The sequence below is a fragment of the Oxyura jamaicensis genome, chromosome 9 (assembly GCF_011077185.1).
Source record: "Oxyura jamaicensis isolate SHBP4307 breed ruddy duck chromosome 9, BPBGC_Ojam_1.0, whole genome shotgun sequence".
Classification (NCBI taxonomy): Eukaryota; Metazoa; Chordata; class Aves; order Anseriformes; family Anatidae; genus Oxyura; species Oxyura jamaicensis.
In genome coordinates this window covers 8,338,820-8,366,358 of record NC_048901.1, presented here as the reverse complement: position 1 = coordinate 8,366,358, position 27,539 = coordinate 8,338,820, and the positions used below count along the sequence as shown (strand labels likewise).

Sequence of the window (27,539 nt, the reverse complement as noted above, 5' to 3'; positions counted from 1 at the left end):
AGTGCTTGCTGATGCTGAAGAGAAGAAATATGCTCAAAAGGTGCTTGGGAAACGCTTATCATGACAGATAAACAGTGTGGAGCATTTGCTGTCATGGGAAATCATTAGAGCAAACAGTGAGGGAGGACTCAATGTCTTAGATAGCAATAGCTGCAGAGTAATGTAACATTAGAAGCTGCAGCAGACAAGTGAAAAGTTACTACAGAGAGAATATCAATAGCAGAACTGCTTTGGAGGATGTCCTTGAGTAGCTTAGGATCAGCTGCTTTGGGGGAGGTGGGAGGAGAAGGGGTAGCGGAGGGAGAGCATGATCATCTGCCAGCCCGGATTTGTGCCACTGCTTTCTCTGACAAACACTTTCCCAGCTCCTCATGGAATGACTGCCTCAAGTAAGGAGTTCTTGAGAGCAAGTTTAAAAGAGCTGGGTAGCAAGGAGCCCTTTTCCTTTGAAAATCATTAATTGCTATGCTCATTTCTCTTTTTTTTTTTTTTTTTTTGTGTGTGTTTAATAGGCAGGTACCCTTCAGGTGCCCTTCAGAAAGGCAGCATTTGGCTTTGGCACATCAGGGGCATTGTTTTATTCTAAGTGAGCATCTCAGTTGAGACCTTCTCTTTGAATGCTAGCTTGAAGACTTCATGTCTGTTCTTCCACCATAAGGCAGGCTTTCTTAGAGTATAATGTGATTCTGGGTGGGCTAGCTGACAAATTTTGTTAGCTTTTTGTTTACTCTGAAATTAACTTCCAATAGATTTTGAGTGGGGGGAGTGGGTGGGAAGGAAGAGAGATGCTTCTCTGCTGTTCTTCTTAAGTGCTATTTAAAACCATAAATTGCGCTCTCTTGGAAGCAGAACTGGATCTAATGTCTGAAGACATAGCAGTGATGGCAGAAAGTGCAAGAAGATTAATTATCCTTTAATATGTAAGACTTGCATACCTAACCTTTTGCCCTTAATGCTATCAGTTACTCTGAAGGATAATATCTCTGAAGTCCTCATCTAGGCTTTGCTGTAGAAAAATGAAACAGCAGTGTGGTGCATATTTAAATGTGACATAGCAGGCGAGGAAAGAAAGTGATCTGTCTTTTGATTGAAGATGAAATAGCTCCTAAACAAACAAGTGGAAAACTGGGTCAGCTATCTCCAAATACAAAATATTTTGAAAAATTGAGACAAAAGCATTAGGCTCATATTTGAATATGGCTACTCAAAGTAATCATCTTTAAACTGTCACTAGGGGGACTTTGAAGATACCTGACTTTCAGAGTCTACACATCTGTGTGTCTCCCTGAAGTCTGCCTTTCAGGAATGAGGATGAGGGTTTTGCACATTCCTCACAGGTAAAAGTATTATTTTTATTTTTTTAATCCTTCTGCCTTATATGAAGCAAGCTGTCTGAAACTATAAGCAGAGTATTTCACCATTTATGGTGGGATCCTTGGAGGAGTCAGTTGAAATAATTTATATACCTGTGCCATATGTCCCTTGCTGTTTTATCTGGGTTGTGTTACAATGTTAGAAATCATGCCTGAGGTGGAATGTGGGATTTAATAATTTTCTAGTGTGTCTTGGAGTATTTCTATGGCAAGCATAAAGAGATAAGGTGAGTGCTTGGGAAATTAGGTAAATGAATTTACTCCAAAACTTCAGTGGGGGCCCATGCCTTGATCCTGCAATGAAATTCCCCCCTGCAGAGCTCAGAGCAGAATTGGGGCCTGTGCTTTCCTGAAATGCTCTGTTGTTATTGGGAGGATGTCTTCGCAAAGTCTCTGCATATACTGGATAGCTCTTTAAAATATTGAATATTAATTTCTGTGGTTCAGTGTAATTATATTAATTATGGGGAACTCATTAGGCACTAATGTAAATATTAGAACCTCTTCTCTAACATTCACTGTAATTTAATGCTAATTCACAGAACTGTTATTAAACTGTTAATAGCCAGGACTGCAATCCACTCAAGTACATGCAATTGGTAACACATTTCAGGTGGCGAGCAACATTTATTATAGTCCACATACGTGCTTTTGAACTTACAGTTGTGAGCTGTCTTCAGGCTCACAGTCACGTTAGAGAAGGTTTAGAGTAAGCTGTCAAAGATTCCTGGGGTCATAACTAACTTGGCCTCTCCGGTTCTCCGAACTGCGATGAACATGTAGTTCTATGGCGAAAATACTGCATAACTTTGTATCTCATGTAATCTGTTTGGAAGTTGAGGTGATTGTATCTCTTCCTTAATTCTTAAATTTACTATGCTAAAAAAGGCACTTCCCCAGTCTTTTGTTTATTTTATATCCATGCACTTTAGGTTTCCTTAGCATAAGGGCTGCTAACATTGAGGTTGCTTCTGTCCACGTACGCAGCTTGTGGTCATCTGGCACAGCTTGTGCTTATGTGATGAAGTGGGTGCAAGAGGGGAATGACCTAGTTGTTTTTCTAAAATATTCACAGCTGTTATTTTGTTAGTCAAGGTAGGAATGAAGTCAGTCTGAAATAACTAGGTGATGGCCAGTGAATTCCAGGCTTTGGAAAATGCTAGATTTTATCATACAGCTTTCTTCTCTGAAGTGACAAAACACAAACCGAAAGAAGTGCTGACGTGAGGTTTGGCTGGCATGTAGCTGTCCTGAAGGAGTCCATTTAGCTGCTGTCAAAGCTCTGGAAGGGGTATTAATTTAAAAATAAAAATAAAAAAGTCTTGGGTACCTGGCAGCATTGGTAGGCCCGGGGCTTGACCAGCTGTGCCAGGCCTGGGGGGCTGCACCCTTCTGCAGAGGGAGCGGGAGCTGGGCGCTTGTCCCCCACAGCGCTCACCTCACTCCCTGGGGTGGGTGCGCAGCTGCACTGGCAGGGGGAGGCCACTCATAGGGCCAGGTTGTGGATCCTGCTTCTGCAGTTTGGTGATGCTTTTTTTTGGTTGGTTGGTTGGTTTTGTTTTTGTCTTTACGTTTGGCTGAGAGAAGCAGGGGGACCCAAACTGCACTGCCTTTTCTACCTGAGAGTTTAAATTCGTACTCCCCGTTGTCCTGTGCAGTGCTGAAGCCCTTGGACTGTGGGCAGTTGGGGCTGGCAGTGTTTCTGCTCATCCCGTTGAAGGATTTAGAGATAATGATCAAGGTGGATGAAAGGAAACATGTTCTTTACAGTCCAGTAAGGCCCAAAATGTTAGAAGCCTGTTTTTTGCAGTCATCACTTGAGGGTAATTTATATACTCTCTGAAATGCCTTTTGGGTAAAATTCTTCCCCCAGCCTGCTCAGCTCTAGGGAGTTCAGGGCCTGGCGTCCCAACCCTGAGGTGTTTGGTGGAGAGGAGCCTCCTCTGCAGCTGCTGCTTTGCAAGGAGCAAGGGAAAGGCCTCGTGGCTTGCCTTCCAGAGAGCAGGACAGTGGGTTCCCAGAGCAAAGAGGCTTTGTTTCCTCCCTGACTGTGGGTGTTGGAAGGGAACATGGTTTGATTTTCATGCTGGTTGCTAGCAGCATTTTCCTTTTCAGCTAGCTGAAGACATTGAATAGCAAGTCTGCTGTGCCAGGCAGCACTTAACTTGAATGTCTTGAGCTGCGTTGGAAGCAGCCTGCATGCTATCTCTGCCCCAACAATGTATCGAGAGTATAGGTATGGTTCTCATAATCATGCTTTCTCTTCCATGGCCAGATGCCTAAAAGGTCACTGATGCTGAATCTAGCTCATAGAAACTTTATTCTGAATTAATGAACTGTATTGCTCTCAACACTTAACTTTTTCCTCCTGTTCAAAAAGAAAGGCACAACGCACCATGCAAAGTAACAGCCTTGATGTTTTAATAAACATAGAATCGATGGATCAGCATTTTAAGAACGCATTTTTTAATCTTATTTCATTATATGATTGGTTCAGAGTAACTTTACATACTGTCTTTAACAGCACCATCTGGTGGTTCTAAGGTAATGTTAACATTAATCATTTCTTAACCGTTTCTTAAAATATTACAGAATATGCTATGTTTGGTTTGTTTTATTACAAATACCAAAGGAGGCACATGGATTCTATATGGGTAAATATGGCATAAAACCACAGACCTTGACAAAAACATGTTGCTGAACTCCTACACGTTTTGAGTATGTGTGGCAGACTAGTGCAGAATCCACGGTTGTATGTGCATAAATATTTAATCCATATAAATCTTTGAGTACTCTAGAAGAGGGATATTCCCTCATTCCTGTAATATGTTTTAAGAATCATAGTTGCCATGCAAAATTTTCTATTAAAGATTATTCTGTGCTTGCTTCTAATCTCCTGGCATGTATGTAGAGTCAGGAGAGATCAGTGAAGTCACTCACTGGAAGAACTGTCTTCTGAACAGCATGAGGAATTTAAAATACTATTGAAGGCTTAGGACTGAACTTTCATTTTTATTTATTCTGTCTCAGCAAACAGAGAAGATTGATATTTCAGTAGTGAATGAGTGGGTCAAAACACCTTCCATGTTCAACCAGGAAAGCTTCAAACATAACCAAAGGTGGTCTCTTTCTGTTAAAAGCATTTGCACAGAGCGCAGTACTAATGAAGAGTTTGTGGAGTGATGTGTGACGACCTTAGGAGTACCACTAGAATTCCTATGCAGGAGTTTGAGTGGGCAAAGTATCTTGCTTGTCCTTCCTTCCCTTCCCCAGCTGGCATCTGGTAGGAACAGCAGCATTCAGTGTGCTGCTTTTCATTAGTGATAAGTGAAAGGCAATAAGTGTAAGGCTAAGCAGAGATTGGGAGCTCTGTTTTCATTGTAGTAACAGCTGATGATTCAACATCAGCTCTTCCTTATAATGCGGCGGCCTCTGAGCTATCTAGAAAATCCATTTCCCTCAGTGTTAGGCGTTCCCTTTGGCTAAACATGTTGTTTACATGCATTTACAATTGTTTACGACAAGCTTTGGCATCAACGATTCAGCATTGGCTTCACCGAGTAGAAGCAGAACTTTTCTTGACCATTTGTTAAAGCATTCTGCAGAATGATTGCAGCTGGAGGACAGAAATCTCTGGAGAAGAGTTTTCTGTGTTTTCCATTTGATTTGTCCTCTGGTTGTGTGGAATAAAAATCACACGGAAAATATGAAGCTGAAGCAATTGTACTGCAGGCTATTTATTTCTAAGCAATATAGATAACTTTAAAAAAAAAAAAAAAAAAAAAGAAAAAGAAAAGAAAAGAGGGGAAAAATGCAAAATAAGAAATCCATTCAGAAATGTATTGGAAAAGCCTAAATTGAGAGACTGTAGGGTGCAATTTGATATAACAGGAGGCAAGGTGCTGGTCTGGCTGTCTCAAAAGTTGTGTGCTCTCTAGCTGACTGGGGCTAGTAAGCATGGTTGGCCAGGTCACTGTTATCTCTTCTATGCCTCTTCTTGCCTTCCCCACACTGTCTGAGTTGTGAGCTCTTGACAACAAGAGATTCTGTCAGTCTCTTCCTTACTTTGCATGACCTGATACTGTAGTGAGCATAACGAACTGCAGCCTCAGCAGATGCGTGTCCGCCCAGCTCTCCTCACTGCTGCGGAGTGTGGTGTATTTGCAGCAGCTTGGAAGGTTGTACCCTTGTGTGGGAGAACGTGGAGTCATAGCAAATGTGGTCTGTGTTTTTCCACAGAAATGGTATCTATTTTGTAGATTTCCACTGAGCTTTCTGTTTCATATCTGGAATGAAAGTGAAATAGCAAGTGATGAAAATAGGGATAAAAATGATGAGGAGGATTTATTCATATAATAATCATCTCCAGTTATTAAGGCTTTGTCGTGCCCTCTTTCAGAGATATTTATATGAATCAGTGAGATGTGATGACTTGCTCAAGGTCACAGAGCAAGTTTGTGGCAGAGACAGAAATAGAAATTGCATCTTGAATGTCAGTACAGTATCACATTCACAGGCTTTCATTTGTGCAGCCTTGAAAACACTGTTGTGCTGGATGATGCAACAAGGCCACAGGCTATGCAGAAAGATGGAGGCACCCAGAAATAAGTTAGGAATGCATACTGCGCTTTAAAAAATCTGCTTTTCCATCTTCAGTTTTAGGTTGGCATAACTTTGTTAACTTGAGTAAAACTGAGGTTACACAGAATTACAGAAACAGTAGTGAACTGTTTCTGTGATTCCTCATGTCTTGATAAAGAAACTGGCAAACACTTTCCCCAGGCAACCTTGATATAATCATCCTCACTAATTGGTGACGGGGAGGACATGTGCAGAGCTGAGCCTACTTCACTTCTAAGAGTAGGGAGGTAAAGTTTGTCCTGTGAGCACCAGGGAAACTGCTGCTGTGGTACCAGTGTTTGGAGCTGCCCTATTACTGTGTGAAAAATCTACTTGCTTTTGGCCCTGCCACAATGACCTAAGTTCTACTTTCCTGAGCAAGAAAGCTACGTCTGCCTTAGTGCTGAATAGTGTACAAGCCTGGTTCAAAATGCTAGTCCAAGAGCTACTCTGGGTCAGCAGAAATAATGCAAGTAGTTCCAGGATCGCTGCAAGAGAAACAGAAGCCAAATAATCTACCACAGCCATGCTCAGCTTCAAGAGGCACATGGAAATGGAGGAGTAGCTCATGCAAGTTTGTAAAAAGGAAGCTGAAAGTTACAGGTAGCGTGAATACTACACTGGAGGCAGAGAATAAATGTTTCCCACTTACTGAGAAATCGTTCAGGAAGGACAGAAGAAGGTGTGTGATTGCTTAATAACAACATCGATGGTTGCTGTTGAAAGCAAGAAAGAGTCCTCTTAAAGCCTAAAGCTTTATCTAAATAAGGAAAAGGTTAAACAAGGTGTAATAAGATGAACTGTAAAAAGAGTTGGAGGACCACTTGTAAAAAAGCATCAAAACTAGTAAAAGATAAATGTTCAAAAACATCAGCGCTGGGGAGTATGCCAGAACAATCTGTAGAGCTAGTAAATTCATTCTTTGCATCTGTTGCTCATTGGGAAGAAATGGTAGTTCCCATGATGGAATTCTTTCTGATGAATTATTCTTTAATAAACATCTTTCAAATTTGAGAATTTCTAGGGGAATTTATATATCTAATAGAAAAAGTTGCTAAGCGGTTTGTTAATTAACCCTAACTTTCTGAAGGAATATAAGAATGAGATAGCAAGACTAACCAAGATGTGGTGTTGCATAAATGTACTTGTACCTGAGGACTGAAAGATGACAAATTTGATCTGACTTTCTTAAAAGGTGGTAGAGGAAACCACAGGCCGATGAGCTTGAGATATGTAAAAGGAAAAATTAGTAGTCATAGTATATTGGAAGAAAAAAAAATAAAAATAGTGGCTACAGGGATGAACTTCTTGCAAAGTCAGGATTTAGCCTGGCTTTTGGAAAGAAAAGTAGGACCTCAAAATGTTGGAGCCTTTCTAATGAGTTAGCAGATGTATCTGTTCTGCGCCCTGTGGAGGAGTGCATATGCATAAACGATCTGCTAAGAGTTGGAATTCTTGATGGCATTCATTACTGTACAGAATAACTTTGAATTATTAATGGTGACTGAAGAGGTTTTTTTTAAGAATGTTATGAAACTGAGTGACTGTGCAGTAAAATACAAATGAAAAGTGGTGTAGGTAATGTGATATATATGGAGGAGGAGTGAATCTGAGAGAGTGATGGGTGGACTCTGAGCTGGTTCCTTGAGTAAGCTCTTGGGTTGTGATATAAATGCCATCTGAGTGTTCAGGAGTGGTCCTACAGGTATGTCATATATTAGCATTATTAGGGCAATAATGGAGAGCAAATTTGACGTGGCATTACATTCTTCATGTGCTAGTTTTAAAGCAGAACTGTCTCCTGAATACCAGTATGCAGGTATGAGTCTGTGGCTCCCCAGTCTGCCCTGTTTCTACTAAAACTGAGTGAAGGGGAGAGAAGGCAGTGGGGCTGAATCAAAGCTTGAAAAGGCCTTTATGAAAGAAATTAATAATGAGCCTAGAGCTCTTCAGCATGGGAAGGAGGCCACAGAGGTAAGTGGTGATAGAGGCCTATAAAGGTGTGTGCCATGGAGAGAACAGGTAGAGATAGATCTAATTCAGTGCAGGAGCTGGGGAGCATTAAGCTGGCAGGAGACCGGTTGAAGGTAAGTGTTGCTTTTTGTATGACCCAGTCTTCCGTTCCTTCCAGGTTACCTCGTTTTGGCCACAGTCGTGGGCAGCACAAAGTAGCCTTTGCGGATATTTGTATCTCCTGCTGTAGTTGTCTCCTGTGGCTTGATGTCATTTGGGAAACTTGAACAAGTACTAATGCAACTGTTAACTGCAGGGCTGGCCTCCTATCCGTATGTTGGTTCGTTGTCATTAGTGCTAATTCAGGGTCTGAAATCAAGCAGATGAGAGTCGACAGCTGCTTATCCTGACCAAGCTGCTTATGTTCAGTTTCTAGGAGTAAATTTATTTAGTCATTACTTCAGAGCCACTGCTTGTGCGGGGAGCAGTGGGAAGGTCCGTGAGCATTTCCACAGCCATGTGTGAATAGCTGCACCCCCAGCCCAGACAGGCAGAAAGCCAGGCTGTGTCTGCAGTCCTGCTGGGGAACAGTGATACAATGGCAGGAAATGGTAGCCCTGAGCAATGAAATGGGAATGCTGTGTTTTGGTTTGCTGTGAGCTGTGTTGTGGTTTCAGCGGTATATTGAAAATCAAAATGTTGTACGTAATTCTAGAAGACTACAGAAGCCAAAAGATAAAAGCAAGAGCATCCCATGTGTTTTTACAACATTAAAACAACTACAACTAAAGCTGGGCCACTGCCAGCTGTTATCAAGAGGCTATGTTCCTTGCAGTCCAAGCAAAAAAAGGACAAAATGACAAAGAACATACCAACCCTTTATATACAGCTAGAGGAGATGAAAAATCTCCAAAACTATTGAATTTTTTCTTTGAAGAGTCTTTTCATGTTACATTCAGAGATGAAAGCTGAGAGCTGGTGCAGGTACAGGCCTAATGGGTTAAGTGACTAGTGAGTGCATGTGTCAGCACATGAAAGTTGCTAGGAATGGTGTATTTATCTGAAGGAAATGGTGTTCCTTGTGAAGAGTGATTTGATGGAAAATGTTTTGGGGAATGGGTGAGTTTTATTTGTCCTGAAAAACCTGAGAGGTTTTGCCCTCCTGAGTGTCTGGCTGTCACTGTTTACTTAGATCCAGGTAACTGAGTTTTTAGGATTCAGAGGCGTGCAATTGGACTGTGGTTTTGATATCCTTCAGTACCTTGCTGGTGTTCCCTTCACCAAAAGATGTGCAGGTAAGATCGATTGTGTGGCCTCTGGTTGGACACAAGACTGATCTTAACACACTTTCAAAGTTGGACCTAAGAACTGTAATCACACGTGGTTCAAATTTTCACAGGTGCAGTCCCGGTACCAACTAGTTGTATGTGCTGCCAGTGCTGTTCAAGAAGCCTGTTGGATCTGTAGCAGTTGTTCAGGCTTTATAGTGTCACTGGCATACATGGAGTAGATTGGTATTGGCTGAACACTCGTGAGCAGAGAAACTAAGAAAGGTTCAACTTTTTTTTTATTCACCTTAAAGCTTAATAATCAATAATTCTTCTTCATGTAAAAAGAAGATCCCTGTTTTATAATGGTGGTTTTGATGCACTTTGCTGCTGCAAATGTAGATGGGTAGATGAAGAGTTACCAAAGATTGTTACTTGTCTTGTTGGAGAGAAGATCTGAGCTTGGGTCTGTGTATTTCTATTTTGTTACTTGCCATCTATTTGAGATGAGGCTACAAGAAATATTAAAAATACAATAAAGTATCTACCAGGAATAATTGCATACTTTTTCTAAGGTCCTGATGGTTAAAAATGAACTTCTTACCCATGTGGTGTGTTGATTTTTTTTTTTTTAATGAATTTGCACCACATATAACTTAAAAATCTTTAATAGTCTTGAAAATGCTTATTCATATCACAACACAATATACTGCTTAAATAGGCTAAGTATTTTGTAACAGTAATTTCCAAAAGCAGTAGACAAAGGTGGACTCAATTTTGATACATGCCAATTTCATTAGGTAGCTGAATTTGCAAGCAGGAAACAAACATGGAAATACAGATATTACAAAATAAATCAGTGCAAATTCTTCTTTTCTAATTGCTTATATTCTAGAGAAGTTCAGTGTTTGTCTCCCTAGGTAATGCAGAAGCTCTCTGGGAGTTATGTGAACAAGGGCGAGCAAGTACAATATTCATACACCTTGAAATATTTGAAAGTACAGTTTAGTTGGTCATAAACAAGATTATTTTAGCTAAGTGTTTATATATATTATGTATAAAATTTCATGGATCACATAGTTGGTATTATAAGGTAAATTTTTGGCAGTGTCCAAACTAACATTTTCTATGGGAGATTGTGGGTAAAATAAGCCTCAGTGATGTTTCTTGAGTGTGCAGAAACTGGCATTCAGTGGAATCAAGAAATTCAGATTCAGTGGAATGAAAAAACCCTTTGCCCTCCACTGCCTCAGAAAAAGTTTTAAGTTTTTTGGACCAAGCTTTCTGAGGAAAAAAATATAATCGTTTTTTGCTGACCACAAGTGAAAATGAAAATAAGAGACTGTAGAAATGTTGATTATTAAACCTAGAAAGATCAGATTCAGATATGATAATGTGTGAATTGAATGATAAAATGCTGGCAAAGAGCATACATGTCATGAATCATCCCAGTAAAGTGGAGAAAACTATTTAACCACATGAAAAAAAATATACACCCACATAAAAAGTTGCTAGTTTGTTTTATTTTATCTGTCACTTTATTATTCTTGAAGCTTTAGAGAACTCCGGCCTCTTAGCTCCCATAATGAGTGCTCTAATTATGAACATTAAGAATGTCTTCTGATTGTTTTGAGTTAGCTAATAACTCGATATGCTAAATAAATCAAGCAGTTCCCAATCCAAATGAAGTGTCTGGCTTTAGAAATACTGTAGGCTCCCTCTCTGCTGTGTAAAATGGGTCTGAACAGCTGGAACAAATGTTCTTGTCACTAAATCATAAATTACAACTGTCAAGAATAAAACATTTAGTTCCAGCACTCAAGAAATAGATTTTTAAGTAGTCTTCTCATTTATCAGTTTAGCCATTGATTATGTGTTTAAGGTCATTGAATCAGAGCAGTAATGAGTGGAATTCTTGATTTCTCAAATACCCAGCTAAATGCACCCATAGTTTTACATCCAGAAATTTGGTAAACCTTAAAAATGCCCCAAAACATTTAAGGAGCTAATGCTGTATGTAACCACTTATATACTGCCTTTCTGATTACTACTAATGTTTCCTGAACGGGAGAGGAGGATCCATTAGCCTCCATGAGCCCCTTACTTGTCTGGTTTCCAGCCTGTCAAGTGTTAAAACAGCGCCATCTGAGCTTCCCAAAGGTGCTGATTGCCTTGATGGCCTAGGGAGTGCTGGGAGGTTGGCGCTGGGGTCAGGCTTAGCTGCCTTGCATTAAACACCTAACTGACAATCTCCTTTTCTTTGGTGCAAGAAGCAGGAGGAAGGTTCCAGTATAATCCAAAATAGATATGACTTACCATTGCAAAGCCTGCTGCTGTTCCTCAGGCTTGTCTTGAGATGTATCCTGAAATAAGCATGAAGATTTGATCCAGTATGTTTTTCAATATTGATCTCTGCATGGTGTTTTTACAATTTTATTTTCCGTGTACATGGATGGCTTCAGTCTCCACCAGAATAGAGGGGGCTACCAGTTGCAGTCTTCTCAGTTTTTGTGCCTGTTTTCACAAATCTGTACTAATTAAGCTCATTTTGGCCAAAAGGTTAAGGAATACCTGCAGTGTGCTTACGATACTGCTGCGCTTGCATACAGGCTTGCATCTGTGTTCAAGATTTCTGTTTGTGAAATTATCAATTCAACACCTTTCAGATACCATTTAAATGGAAATAACTAAGATGTGCAAAGATCTCCTTTTGATGCGATACACAGTTGGGAGGAACTGTAAAGGAGGATAAATGTGTTCTTGTGCTGCAGAAATACTTGCAAACTTTGTCCTAAAGATGTACTGAGGGGTTACATGTATTGTCTTTGATGCCTTTTATGATGCTTCCTGCAAAGATTTCTTTGTTGGTGTTTCGTGAATGTCTGTTGGAAAGCCTTCAATCTTTGTCCAGCTATCAGACCTCTTAAAACTTGTAGCAACCAAGTTATCTTTGAGGTTTCTGTAACTACATTCAAGTAAGTATTGAAAAATTGTGCGTAGTCTCAAGAGGGAGAGGGGCACAGTCTTTACATGTTTCCTTAAACAATAACAAAAACCAAAATAACAGATAGAAATATCTTACCATTAGTGTGAAGCTTGTTGTTGTTCTCTTTCTGAATGCTCTTCCCTAGCCTGTTAATTCTCAATAACTGCACAATTTATATTAACAAGACAAACAGTACCCCTGCAGAAGAGACACAGGTTTACAAGAGAGAAATGTGTTTGAGAACATCATTCTTATTAAAATGTGTTTTAGATTCCATGTTATTTTAGAATGGAATTTGGGAGACAACTCACTTATCGCTTATCCACCTTTAAATATCAGTAAAACCAACTTTTTTTTTTTTTTTAAAAAAAAAAAGGAATTAAAGTCAGTAATTGCAACTAGAGAAAGTGGTAGGAATTGGCACTTTTTGGCCGAAAATTAGAAGAAAGGCAGAAATACTTATTTATCAGGTGTAACTTGATAGCTCAGCAATCTTTTAAACAATTTAATCCTCTTTCTGCCTGAGGAATATCTCTTAGCTACTCAGTTCTCTTCAGAGGTATTCAGTAAACATCTCCGTGTGCTGCTGACGAGCTCTGAATTCAGTACTGTAGTGGGGAACCCAGAAGTTGTGGTGTGGTGTTTTTTCTTCCTCTACTGAAAGAGCACCCAAATAATCTCTGCGTGGACTGGTTTCACTTGCAAATTCACTTTGAGAAAATGTTTCTGGAGTAAACTAGGTTATTCAGTTGCAGGAAATAAGAGAGCTCTGTTGACCAAATGGGCAAACTGAATGTGTAAGGAAATTGAGTCTGGACAGAGGCATGTTGTGTCAGCTCAGTCATTCAGCTTGAATTACAAATAGTGTTCATATTTATCTAGTACGTACCACTATGGTGGTTTTACTTGGGTGGGCAGCTGGGCTCAACCACAGCCGTTCTCTCTCCCCCCCCCCCCCAAATGGAAGGGGGAGCAAATGCAATGCAAAGGGCTCAAGGGTTGAGATAAGGCTGGGGAGATCACTCAACAATTACCATGACAGGCAAAACAGACTCTGAGTAGGGAGATTAGTAAAAACCATTGCCTATGACTAACAAGCTGGAGAAGTGAGAAACATAGGAAAGAAAGCAAAAACACCTTCCCTCCCCATCTTCCCTCTTCCACCTCCTCCCCCCGAGTGGCACTTGTGTCATTGGCTTGCTTTAAGCTCCCTCCCCCATGTGGTCTCAGAGGGTTCAGAAACCAGAAGACAAAAAGATGACTTTTTAACACCAGCTTTGATTTTTTGCTTTTTGTTTGTTGGTTGGTTGGCTTTTTTGGGGGGAAATATTTTCTTTGGATTTTTGGGGGGTTCTTGTGGTTTGCTTGTTGTTATTGAGTGATTTGAAGCCTGAGTTGTGATTACTGAAAACTTGGAATTAGCAGAAGTGGTAAATTCTGCCACCTATGCTTTTACTTACCAAGTATACAAATGTCAATATAGATACTTTATTTGCTACTTAATTGGCAAAAATGTGAAAAGGTGCTTTTTAGATTTCAAGGTACTGTAGTCCTCCATATGCTGCTTAGTCTTTGTTTTTCCAATGAGAAAATATTTTCCCGTGGGAGTGGCAAATGTAAATGTACTTCTGGATTGAAGCGTGGGAATACCAGGAAATAGCTCTCCCTTTGTATCTGTTCACAACAAAAAGTATATGACAAGGATTTGAGCTCTGGTTTCGGAAGTAACTTGTAGATGAGCCTAAATGAAATGACATAATTAGTCTGCTTAAATATCTTGACTTGTTTCTTGCTCTGTTTCACCTTTCTGCAAAATCTGAATATTTCACTTTTTGAGAGTTCACATATAAACAATACATTTCTTAGTTTAATTCATTTCAGAACCATGAAGGGTAAGATGAGGATACCAACAGCTGTGTGTGGAAACACTTGGGTACCAGTGTCATTGGATTTGTGGTTACGCTCCCCTACCCGTCCACTAAGAAACTGCTCTGTAAATACGCATTTGTAGAAGGCATGTGAATCCTGAAATCATTTTTAGGCCTTCTTTATGACCATTAATAATTACATAATAGAATTCAATGAGGGTGGCTTGGTCACAAATAGCTACATATGTTAAGCATAAACATGTCAATCCTTTAAGCTTTAATGACATTTCTTTTCTTGTGGTATGCTTCCCTGAACCATGATGAATATTGCTACAGAGCTCACACCTGACTTAAGGGAGAAACTATCCTATTTCTATAAAAGAGAAGTTTTATTTTTTGCTGCTATTATATTTTAACATATTAACAATTTCACATTTTTCTTCATATTTTCTTTTGAAGTCAATTATTTTAAATTAGCTCATGAAATGTTTTGAAGAATAAATGATTTCCTTTTTACTTTGAACTCAAGGAAAAGTAATTAAGTAGTGCTGAACTGAACAAACACCCATTACTTCTAGGTACTGTAGAATTATATCCCTACAATATTTTATAGGTCAGTCAAGCTGCAAATTACCCAGGAAACCCCTCAGGTAGACCTTCTGCTAATTATCTGACATGACTGCCTGCTTTTAAACCAAGAATTATCAGTTGAAGACCTGTGCTGGAGTGAAGAAGGAATGCTTTTAAACTATTTTATTTTTTCATTTTTTTTTTTTTTTTTCATATGAGAAGAACTGTATGTTTCATAGCAATTCTGAATGTAATTCCACCCTGAATGCAGATTGTGGTAAATGTTGAAAATATTAACTTATAAAAATGTTAAAATAACCAAATACATCTAGTTTGCTGAAACAGCAGATTATGCTAAGCATACATGTAACAGTAGATAGCTGTCTGCTTGTGAAAATCGAGTGAATTGTCTTCCACGTAAGTTATTCCAGATTCAAATTGTTTGGACATGGTCAAAGAGAAATACAACAATGATAGAGTGTGGCCTTTACACTGTTAACTCATGTTTTCCTTCCATCTGTCTGTCCATCCTCACAGTCTGTTAATTGGCAAACATAAAGCATATTTTATAGCTAGATTATCAGCTGGGAGCACTGTGCATACAACTTGAATTTGTTTAGTTTATTTTCTCTCTGAAAGGGATATTACCAGCTGTTGTGCCCTCACTGTCTTCTCATCCATTAATTGTTCCTGTTTCCTCTTCTGCAGACATATCCTTGCAGGCATCAATTTTGCTGGCAGATGTATAATGTGGAAAATATTCCTCTTTCATTTTAGTACTAGAAATGGTCACTTTATAAGTTCTTTAAAATCTTTTTGTTAGTACCACTATGTTGTAACTATGATATCTATAGGTAAAGTATGCCTAAGTGATTTAAATGGAGAAAAAACAGCAGCTGAAAATACAGAAGACTTTTCCTGCACAAGATCACCATCTGTTCTAGTGTCATGAAAAAGGAACTACTGGAATGTTAATTGGCATAGTATTTTAACCTCACAAACGTGAACCTCAGTGTTTTAACTTGTGCAATATCCTAAATCTATGTATTAGAAAGCCTGAAAAAGGTTTAGTCAGTCCATATTACTTACAAACGTTTGAAAATGGGACAGTGTTGTTGTGAATTGAGCCTCAGTTGTTTACCCTGTCATTCAGAGATGTGTGAGCTCTAGTGTCACTAAGCTTGCAGTATGAGGTGCGATCTAAAGTAGCACACAGGATACATGTCCCAGGGTAAAGTCTGTGACTTTCAGTTACTATAAATGTACAACCCATGACTAGCTTTGTTAGCTTGTTAATGAGCAGATCTGGTCATTATTAGCAGAAAACTTGCTGCTTGTGTGCTTCACACAAATTTGAAGTTTGTTTGTTTGTTTGTTTTTCCTTACAGGAATAGTATTGCCTGTTAACTCTGGTTACTTGCACTGGTGGTTCATGTTACATATACATTTTTTTTTCTTCCTGTTTATAGATGCCTATCCTAAGACTTTAGGAACTTGTATCACAAACTCTGGCAGGACAAATATGATATTTTTACAGTTTGCATGTGTGATAGATTCTTTTTTGGAACAGCTTAATATATTGGTGGGATTTAAAGATGTGCTGAATCTAATCTTCCAGGAGTTGAGCAAGTATTCATTAGAATTCATCACTCTTGCCAAGTTTGACCTTCACTACCCTGATGGAGTTCGCTGCAATTTTTCAGCTGCCTTCATTCTGCTTTTCTTCCTTAGGTGATAATAAAAGTGAAGCAGTTCGCGTGTCCAGCCTTAGTCCTCTGCAGTCCTGATGCTTTCCTGCTATCCAGACCCTTGCTGCAGTCACTGTCCCTGTCCCTGTGTCTTCAAATCTCTTTGTCTTGGCTTGTAGTTTTGACGAGCAGGTAATGAAATAGTTTTGCCTTCTGTATTGCCCTCATGCTTAGGATCGTGTGCTGCATATTGGTTTGCATAGCAATTCTATCCTGATTTTCACAACTTGACGGTTACTGTAGTCTGTGCTTTCTGCAAAAGTAAACGTTCCCTTTTAATCATTTTTATTATTAGCAACTCTGTTTGATCCCATGGAGGAATACTTCAGGTTAGCACTGGAACAGTAGTAGTTTCTAAACTAACAATAAAGTACAATGCTGGCAGTGGCCTTATCAACACCAAGTCACTGATGTTAGGGCTAGGACATGAGGGAGAGGGAGGTAGTTTTATCTTTTCCAGCTCTTAAAGGTAGCAGAACGACGTGGTGCCTGAAGTTTGTGCTGGTTATTGTGTTGCAATAGTTGGAAACATAACTTAGAAACATGCTTGCTGCAGTAACACAAGAGAAAGCATGTTTGTTAATTATCATATCCCATGCTGAAAAAGTCCACTTTATTTGTATGTAACTACAGTGCTATGCACTATGACCTAAAAGTTTCACTGGATTCCAAGAGAATTAACGTTGGTAGAAAACAAAGCATTTTTTTTTTTTTTCCCAGAACAATCACATATAAACACCCTCCTGCCCCTTAACTTCTTCATAGGTCGTGTGTTTTTTCTAGTATTAGTTCAAACTCAGAATTCATTGGGCAATGTCACAGATGCTGGTTTTGGTTGTGACTGGAGGAAGTGATTGTTGGTACCATTTATCCTGTGTACAGATAAGGCTTCCAAAGCCTGAATGATGATGTTTCCACTTAATTTATGCAGCTTTCCTGATCATCTTTTCATGCCTGAGATTGGGTCTAGGCTCCACACATCTTTCTGAGACATACAAGGCAACTGGCTATGTTGATGTTGGTCCGTTGGATGGATGCTGGGTCTTTACTCTTCTGTTTGTGAACCTTTAGAAGTGTTGCTCATAAGTGACTGATAGATGAGGCTCTAAAACAGCTATAATTAAGATAGTGCTCATACTGCCGTAATTCCAGGGCAAAGCAATTTTATGTACCAGGATTACTTATTAGTTACAGCAATCCAAGCTACATTTCGATTAGTCACAGGAGGACCTGACAGAACATGGATGTTAACATTAAGCATCCAATATGTTAATTTGTAAACCTGTCATATTTGCCATGGTGGCAGTAAATGATGTTAAATAGCTTTTTCAATAGATTAATTAATGGTAACCTTTTGGGTTGATCCATCTGCCACAATTTTTACAATATGTCTTGATTTATTTATTTTTTAAGCAAATCAAGTGTTAGGATTCATATTAGGCTCATCAGAAAGGTTTGGGATTTTATTAAATACAAATTAGCAACATTTTTTAATCTCTTTGTGGTAAATATGGTGCCTAAAGTATATCAGCCACTGTGTCAGATTTCATCAGGAAATATTTTTGTTCTCAAACAAAATCTGATTCTTTAAGTATTAAAGAAAAAATAGAGTTAAGAGAGGCTGTGACAATTTTGAATTGTTTCTAAAATTTCTATCAACATATAAAAGTGAAATTCTTTTCTGTGCCACTGTTGCTTTATCCTCCTCCATCAAAGAGGATATTTTACGTCTTTAGCAGGGAGCTCAGAATCACCTGTATAAATTAAGAGATGAGGAACAACTTAGTTAATGATGGTGTAAGCAGAGAATTTAGCTGAGGATTGAATTTCAGTATAGCCCTTCTTTTTTTGGTTACTTTAATGACATACCTTCCATGCCAATATATGGTTCTTGAGATAAGATTTCTCCAGAGAAATCTTAGCTTACAGTTTATTGTCCAAGGAGCTGCTACAGCCCTGTTGACTAAACAGCAGGGTTAATTTCAGCTGGCATTGACTATTACACTTCTGTGAAAATCTGTTATCATGCAGGCTCAGGCAGCAAGGCTGAGAAACACACAAGAAAAGATGCTGGAATACCTCAGTGCATCAAAGTGAGGTGAACTCTGTAATTCGGTTAGGTTTGCTAGCAGTATCTTAATTCTATTAGCATAATTAACAGTAGTAATGGGCATGTGACTCTGAAGGCATGGTATGGGCTTGTCCTAAATGTATACAGGATGGGCAGAGGTAACTTCAGTTGCTAGCTGTGGAGTTTGTACTGCTGTGTTTGACAGGTAACTTTGTTATTTAGGTTAGTGCTGTCATGGGTATGCCTGCTGCCCTGTGCCCATTCCTGTGTTCTGCTGGCTGGCTGGAAGTGAAGTTTGCACTTTAAAGCAAGTTACTGTTTCATCTTATCTCTAGCAAAAGGTACTAGACATGCCTATGTCACAAACCACTTGATTGTGTTGATGAGGCTATTTACTAGGTTAAAATAGTTTATATGTACGTACTGCTTGTGGAAACCTAGCAGCAAAATCTTTCCTGTGCCTTTCAGTAAATGGAAAATCTGTTGTCTTTAGTGAGCACAAGAAGAAGTACTTCTCACTTTTCAATTTGGTGGCACTGAGCTTGAATTTTACAGGTGTAAAGCAAGTGTTAGAAAGTCTAATCTCAGATTGTGAATTTACAGCTTGTGACTTCAGCTGTGACCAACCAAGTACTGATGGAATAGCATTTTCCTTTCTGCAGGAGACACCGTTGCAGTGTTTTCCAGTGCTAAGGTGGAGCAGGTTGTAGTTTGCCTGCTAGCCTGTGAGTATAGAGAACTTAGAGTTTATGTTGAGAACTCTAAGTAGTGCAGCAGCAAAGCAGAAATTTCTAGCCTCAAGTGAATATGCACAATATCAGTTCCCCGGTTCAATGCAATGGTTCAGAAAAACAGACATCAGGAATAGAGAGGATAGACCATATAATTTGTTTCCTAGGAAATGCAAGATGATTCTCTCACATTTTCTGAGTCTAGGTTCAGAACCGGGGTTATCTAGCTGTATGCTGCACATTTTGTCCAGTAGGATCCTATGAGAAAGTATATCAAAAGCTTTCCTGAAATCCCAAAAGTTCACATCAAGTGGCTTCCCTTGATCGACTAGATGGGTGATCTTATAAAAGGAATAAAGATTTGTCAAGCAGGACCTACTCCTCATGAACCCATGTTGGCTGGGAAACAGTAGTTTCTGTGAGAGCACAGCAACTGCTTTTCATTGATGAAGAAGCTTTGCTTTCTATCATTTTTGTTTCTGTCTTCTAGTTATACCTTTGGGTCAGGCTGTTTCTTTGTCATTGCTTATATGCTTCATTGATGTTTTTCCATCTTGCCTTTTCACCAAGCTATGCATATTCATCTTAATTTCTAACAAAATTTCTCCAATATCCTTGCAAATTGACAGAAATTTAGAAAGGGTTTTATCGACAGTTGTTTTAGGGATGAGAAGAGGGTGTGACTCACTTTTGAAAAGTAAAATGCTTTGTTAAAAACTTGAACAACAGTTGCAACAGTGGTGTTCAGTTTTGGGTTTTTACTTTGTCAGCTTCTAAAACTTCAGCTATTTCTGTGTAACGATACAATTTCTGTCTAGTGCTCAGACTTCTGTATGGGTAAAGAGGGAAATACACCTTATTAAAGTAAAGCAAGGATTTCTTTGTTAGTATAATTGAAATCATGAGTCAAATTATTGTTAGTCAATATCTACTTACTACCAAAAAATCCACTCCAAAACAAACAAACAAACAGATATAAGCAACCACAAGAAAAATACCACAAACACGCTGCAATGCAGTTAAAATTGTTCCCCCTCTTCCACTGCCCCCTTGGGTCCTAAGATTGGTGGATTCATATGGGAGCTGGAGTGGTGTAGTCCTTTGCCAAGAGGAGGAGGGTGTTCACATTGTTGTGTTCTTTTGTTATATATTCCTTTCTCCTTCTAGAATCCACTCTGGATTGTTTTTGTTTGCTAACATTGTTATGCCTTCCTCTTTCTTCACTGACCCAGATTTCACCCAGATTTATTCTGTGTAGTACCTTTTGCATATGTTAGATGCTATTTCTTTCTTTACTTTGTAGAATTAGTTTTAGGGGTAACACTGAATAACTGCTTGTTATTGCAGCGTATATAAACCTATGTTGGTACCACAGAAATGTGAAATGAAATAAATAAGATACTGCTAGCCTAGCCATACGTAACCTTGCTAATTTGAGAAACTACTGTCATGGTTAAACCAACTAAAGCTACAAGTTAGTTAAAGAGAGATTTGGACAGAGCAGGCTGTACAAACCTCAGTTCTGAGGCCTTGCAAATTCACTATAAAGCTTACCGTATACTACTGAGCATGTGCTGTATTGCAGAGCTATGTGGTTACATCAAGAATGCGAAGTGTGGTGTTGTAGACCTAGTTTTTAAGCATCTGGATATTTAGGTACTATGCTTTCTCCCCTGCTGTGAGTTTGAGACAAGTCTTTTTTGTATCCAACCAGGATACACAGGAGACCATTTCCATTACATTTAAAATGTAATTTGAAGATTGAATGCTGATCACTCCCCAGGTTTGGCGTTTGCTGTAAATATACTTCGTCTTAAATTTTGTCTTCTGCAGTTCTCATATTTGCCTGATGATACTTTGGTTTGAATTTCTTCAACAGTAAATTTCTTTAATTATTGCCTGTATTTCTGTAGCCTGTTTGAAACCTAAATTTAATTCTTAAAAGAGAAAAACATCATTGTACATGCTGGTTTAGTTCACATCTCCATACTGCATAGACTTCTTCCAAAATGCTAAGGTCCTAAATTGAAGCATTAGTTATTCCACTCAGTGTACTTCCCTTTAGCAGTTTTAGTGCAGTTGGGACATGCTTTTTTATTACCATTTTAACCTAGAATTTGTTCAGCTGTTGCTTTAATAACGATCAAAACCAAATTCTGTTACGGTTGCAGTTAAAACATTGCAGATATGGCAGCACAATTACATTAATACAAGTAGTGTTTTATAATTATATAAAACCCTCATAAGGTTATATTCACATGGCAATGCCCATGCTAAAGGAAGGAGATGTGTATTTGGCATGTCTTTTTTGTTGGAGGCATTGCTCTAAACTTCTGTGTGTGTTTATATACTGTATTTTATACAAGTATAAAACATGTATTCTAACTAACAGTGGTGGGAGTAACATAAGATTATTGGGTGAGGAAGGATAGTTTAAGTTGATTTCATTTCATAACTATAGTAGGTCTAGCCTGAACTCTACCTGTGCTTGAAAGCCTGGCCATGAGCCCATCTTAAAAGGTAGTTCTTAATTTCCCAAAGGCTCTACAAAAACACGTTTGCTCAAAGAGATGGGATATAGAACAAAAGCAACTGTTGTTTTAGCTGTACATTTTCTGCAAACAGTATGTAGAATGTTAACTCCTGACTTGGACTCTCCAAGGAGCGATCGAGCTGTTAAGAGCATGAAGAGATGTTTTTGCAGATTTGGTTTTTCATTCATGAAGATTATATTTCATTCCCTTGGACTGATCATCTAGTTACTTTGGGAAGTTTAGCCATGAGTGTGTATACTCAGGTCTGAGTATGCATGCATGCCTAACGGTACCAAACAGTATCTTTTTTTCAAAGCTAATTTACTCAGAATGGGAAGAATTTTCCAGTTTGTCATTATGAAGAAGGGTGTATGATATGTGAAGCATACAGAAGCTCAGAAGAGAAACTGTCTTTAGCGCACAGAAAGTGTTAAAAGTAGGATTCAGGGGCTTTTTTCATTATCCCATTGGCAACATTTTAATATTACAAGGAACTGAAGTCTAGAGGGCTGCTGTAGATGGTAAGATGCTTGTCTGTGATAGATCCATAACTTCCTACCTTGTCTTTATAATCCATGTCTGTAACACACATACAGCTCACAGTATGGCCAGGAATTCAAGTTTATCTCTGGTAAGTTTGTAGGAGATATGCTGCTCTGTTTCTATCATTTTCTTTGCTAAAACCACAATTCAGATGAGCAGAATTTAAAGAGTTAAATGTTTTTGTTTCAACTTGCCATTTCTCAGTGATATAGAATACTGGATAAATGACCTTGTTTGATTCAAAATCCGAGAAATAAGTCTTCCCTTAAGCGGTTGAACTGGGAAGCTACTAAAATGAAGTTAATCCTTTGGAACAAATGCATGGTATTACCAGTGAAAGACTCCTGTTCATTTCCTATGTCTCTTGATTGTCTAGAAAATAGTGGATTTTAGGCTTCTCAGTCTAGCTTGAAGTAGGTTCATGAGCAAGAATCTGAGCAAGACTTCTGTTGTCTGCTCAGTGTTGTTCTGCTGTTCTCTTCAGGTGTGTGTTTCAAAGATTTGCCTTGCTAAGGTACATTTATACCCGTAACACCTCCTAAAATGAAAGCATACACAAGATATAAATGCAACATGGATGCAGGATAATGTGCCTGGAAGAATGAAGTGCGTCAGGAAAACACAGTGGGATTATCAAGAGCAGCGTCAGGCATGAATAACTGTTAGGAGCAGAGATGTTTATCTCGAGAGAAATTTCTAAGTGTCTGCATCAGGGGAGCAAGTGACACAAGCCATGCCATAGATGACTTAGTAGAGATGTGCTGTCCCTTGGGATTTACATTGTTCTGTGTTCTGAGTATTCAGTGTATGACTGTTGGGCCCCCAGAGGAAAGCTGAAGGAAGGACATGCCAGAAACACCTCAATTCTTTCTGTGTTCTCTGAACTAGGTGTTTTTCTCATAATGCATTGAGGATCTCTCCTCTGGGGATCAAAATAAAATAAAACAGAACCGTCCCTTGGTCAAACCTGATTTTTCACTGTTTTTTCACTGCTTGTGATCCATTGGCCTCATCAGTCACTGGGGTCTGCTCTCAAGATATCCGTGACTTGCTGCTGGTTGTCATTTCCATGCAGCAGGCAAAGCAGGTCTCAGCTCCAAAGCTGACTACCTAGGGGAGATACTCAGTTGGTGGTTTTACAGAACCTTCGTTGTTAGTTTGGGCTTATCTACTTTCAAATATGTATGCAGCATCTGGTAGGAACCCCTTAAAGCAGAAATTTATTCAGCTGGTTATGCAGCTCTAGTACATGCAGCTCTACTGATGGGAATAGCATGTCCATTATACTTGTGGACTCCAAGCAAGGCATCTCTACATACAGTACGTCTTTTTCTTTGCAGTGGGGAGAGTTCTTACAAAAACAGATATAGTTTATAGTTTAATCACTGTTCTGTTTTGATGTTTGTAAGCAATCACAGTGCAGTGTGTTAAGCATTGTATTTAGGGGAGATAGCGTTTAATCTTAGCTGTGGTACAGCTCACCTTACAGAGTTGTTTAGCCATTAACACACTAGTCTGTGATACTTGCTTGGCTTTCCAAATGTAAGGAAACCAAGTAACAGTTCTGCTTGCTGTTGGATCAAGGCTGTGTCTGAGAGGCCAGAGTTGGGTGGCTCTTAAAACAGTCTGACTCTGATCAGAAAACTATTGTTCATCTTTTCAGTATCTGTCTTTGTTACATGAAGGTAGCTTTTGCAGTACAAGTTGTTCATAATCCATTTGGATTTACTATATTCTGAAGTGTATGGAAGGGAGAAACAGCAAAAGCAGATAAGCCTAAAAGTAATTGTAAATCAAGTGTTGTAAATTGTAGAATCAAGTGTTTCAGATGAGCCTAAAGAGAAGATGGCTTGCTTGTCAGATCAGTGGGCTTTGTCTCAGTTGACTAAATCTTTATTTAAAAGCAATGATTAGCATATGTCATTATCTTCAGGTTCCAAGAACTGTCAGGTAGACAACTTGATGCATTGTGAATCTTTCCAAATTTAGTTTGAGTATGTGAATTCATTTGAGGAGTTTGTAAGTAAATTTGCAATGTATAGTAAATAAACTTGGATTTCAGGCAGTCACAATTCACTCACTGTTGTTTCATTATATAATTTCCCTAATATGGTTTACTTGATTGGATTACTTCCTTTCTATTAAAGCATTAATTTTACAGTACTATATACTCCAGTGACTCCAGACAAGTTCTGTTTTAAGCAGTGCTGTTCTGTGAGTACTCAGTTACATCCAAGATTGGAGTCCCATTTGTACACTCATGAAGATAACAATGTGAGCTCTTTAGTACTAGGAATTTTAAAGTTGGTGAGAATAAAGAACAAAGAGACTAAATTATTGTCCTAAAGCCAGGTGTCAGTGGGCAAAATGATTTCCAGTTCAGAAGGCTCCCTGACATCCCATTATCCCTGGATGTCTGTGGTTTTAACACTCACGTTTTTGTAACATATGGAGAAGTAAACGTAGTCAAAGCAAAGTTCATTTCTGATTCTTAATGAATTGACTGTCTGCCTTAATAAGGCAAATTCTTCAGGAGTAGAATGACCTGAAAACTATTAGAAGGCTCTTTTAGTCTGTGAAGTGAGCTGGCAGTCCAGTTGTATTTTCTAGCAAAAGTAGATTGTATTTAGATTTCTTTCTCTCGAATTCAGCTAGAATGAAAAAGGCATAGGAAGGGTTGGGCTTTTCATACTACTTAGTTGCCTCAGATTGGAGGAGGGTTGGTATCAGCATGACTATTAGACTGCCATGGACTTAGGTATGTTTTTTCTCCCATGAGGGGAAGTCTTCAACTTGGTGCTTTTGAAGAAATCTACAATTTTACCTTATGTCCCTAGGTCTTTCTATTTAGGGAAAAAATGCATCTATCACATTTGTTAAATATAATCTCTGTATACATTTGAAGTTGATAGAGGAGGGCTGTATGAAATTTTAATTGCTGACAGTTACAGGCATGATTAGAAAGGTCTGCATTTATTTGCTTTTTTTTTTTGTTTAAGCCTTGTATACAGTGGCAGAAAAATCAACAGGATTCTTAGCAAAATGCTTAGTGATGAGATAGATACTAAAATTCCAAATACTAAAATTCCAAATTGCAATCAAAGTTTGTGATTTATTAAGTAAATAGAGGCAAGCAAACAGCGCTGGGTGCGCCGGGAGTCTCTGCTCCACCAAGACGCACACCTGTTAAATCACGTGGTTGATTTTTATACTATTAGACTAATACATATTCATCACTATTCCTAGAAAAGGCAGGGTTATTATAATTAGTTCCCAGAATCCGGACCCCCTCTGGGCGCATGCGTATCAGTCTCTGGTGGTCTTCCTGGGGGTCTCTTGTGCTGAGATTCGTAGCCTCCCAAGCTTTGTCTTTCGGTTGTCCTTCAGCTCTCCCCCCTCTCTCCTTATTAGGTGAATCCCTCTGCCAGACATCAGAGGCTTGGGCAGCGTCTCATGCAGAAATCAGCAGTTTTCAGAAAAAGAACTTCTCGGTCCTCTTATCTCTCAGACTGGAGTCTCAGTGTTCGTCCTTGAAGCCCTCTATTTACACAAATTGCTAGGCCTTTAGTTAGCACAATACAAGAACTATGTACACTAACCACTCTGTTTTTCTTAGACAGAAAGTTACATTTCATCCTGTGGCCCTAGCGTTGTTTCATCCTGACACGAATCAAATGAAACATATTTCACAGTGATGTTTCAGTCTTCCAGACAGAAGAAACTTGAACATGCTTCAACTCTTCACTAATAACTGAAACATGTTGCTAGCATCTTTCTCCCTCTATTAGTGTATTTCTCTGCAATGTTAGTAACTCAGCCCTGATTTAGCATTGTTAACAAATGTATATGGTCTTTGAAAAGTCAAATTTTCATGCTTCTTTTCTCAACTTGCACAGTGAAAGTGTGCCAGTCATTTATTGGTGCCACAAAGTTGTATCTATTGAAGTGCTTACTTAACTGCAGTTAAAATTGAAATGCTGAAAGTGAACATTGCTGTTGTACATGTTTGTCAATGTTTCCTTATGTCTCAGTGCTTTTTTAGCAAATTCTAGACCCAGTGAGATGTAAATGCAGAAATAAGAATGTACTTAGATCATGTGTTGTGCTTATGTGAGTTTCTTTAAAGATGGGTGGTGGTAGTTTGCCCATGTTCTTCACGGGCAAATATCTTCAATATTCTTAATATGGCATACTTTCAACTCCAGTATACAAATCCATATATTGTTATAAGGAACCGGAGGGTTTTTTTAGTTGGTTGTTTTTCAGTTGTGTCTCTGGGGAAATTTTTCAGGCAAGTCTGCAATATAGAAAGCAGGAGATACACAAACTCTTCTTGACATTATAAAGAAGATGGGAAAATACATAAACAACTTTTTTTTTAAGGAGTATTGTGGGCTAGTATAAAGGAATCCTTAGTAAGCCATGCATACGCTTGTTAATAATAAGCAGTGCCAGGAAGGTGTTTCTTTGAAATGTGATACCATTGCCTTAATTTAAGACATCAATAAACCAACTTTAAATGGCACAGTAGAGGAAAACTAGACTGTTTTTCTGAAAGATATTTTTTCTGAATTATGTTAGTGTTTGTTTTATTAAGGGGAGCGGGATACTGCAAAAGTTCATTTTCTGGGGTTTTGTTTAAGTCCCCAGCAGAATTAATTATTGAATTAGAGGTAGACCCTTTTCATGAGACTCACAGTTATGACCTGTGGTGCTGCCTTTCAGCCTTTGTACTTCAGCTACACTCTCTGTACTGTGTGGAAACGTATGTCCTTTTTGTTAATGGGCTTATGGACCTGGTGTGCCTTGGTTTTGCAGTGACAGTCCAAGGTGTACATCTCACTGTGGTACTTAGCAGGAGATGGTTGATGGCATCTGCCACCTTCTTCTGGCCACTGTCACCAAAGAGCAGTGTTGCTGCTGCCTACACTGCCTTTTCCTTCTAAAACAGGCATGGGGTTAGGACAGTGCAAAAGTGCTGTTAGGGTGTAGTGCTGCAAGACACAATGACATTTGCAAGACTGTCACTTGGAGCTACTCTGCTCCCCTGGTACCTCTGACTCCAGTGGCAAATTGTTCAGTAAGGCTACAAAAAAGCTGACTGTCCTGTACCCTTGACAAGCACCACATGAGTGGCAGATGACAGAAAATTACTCGTACTTCTGGAGGCTTAAAGATGTCACTTCAAGTCCACCTGCTTGGATCTGAATCCAGGTGCCAGTTGGTCGGGGCAGCCTGGCTCCTGCCAGGAAAACAGGATCAAGCGAAGATGTT

General features: G+C 39.0%; 1 long non-coding RNA gene across 1 annotated transcript in view; it reads left to right on the top strand.

The window, feature by feature from the left end:
- The window catches only part of LOC118171547, a 322,937-nt gene that overhangs the window by 199,793 nt on the left and 95,605 nt on the right, over positions 1 to 27,539 (top strand). The window contains exon 6 of the long non-coding RNA XR_004753256.1: positions 1,235 to 1,337. This is a non-coding gene — a long non-coding RNA (uncharacterized LOC118171547). The remainder of the gene's footprint in view (positions 1 to 1,234; positions 1,338 to 27,539) is intronic.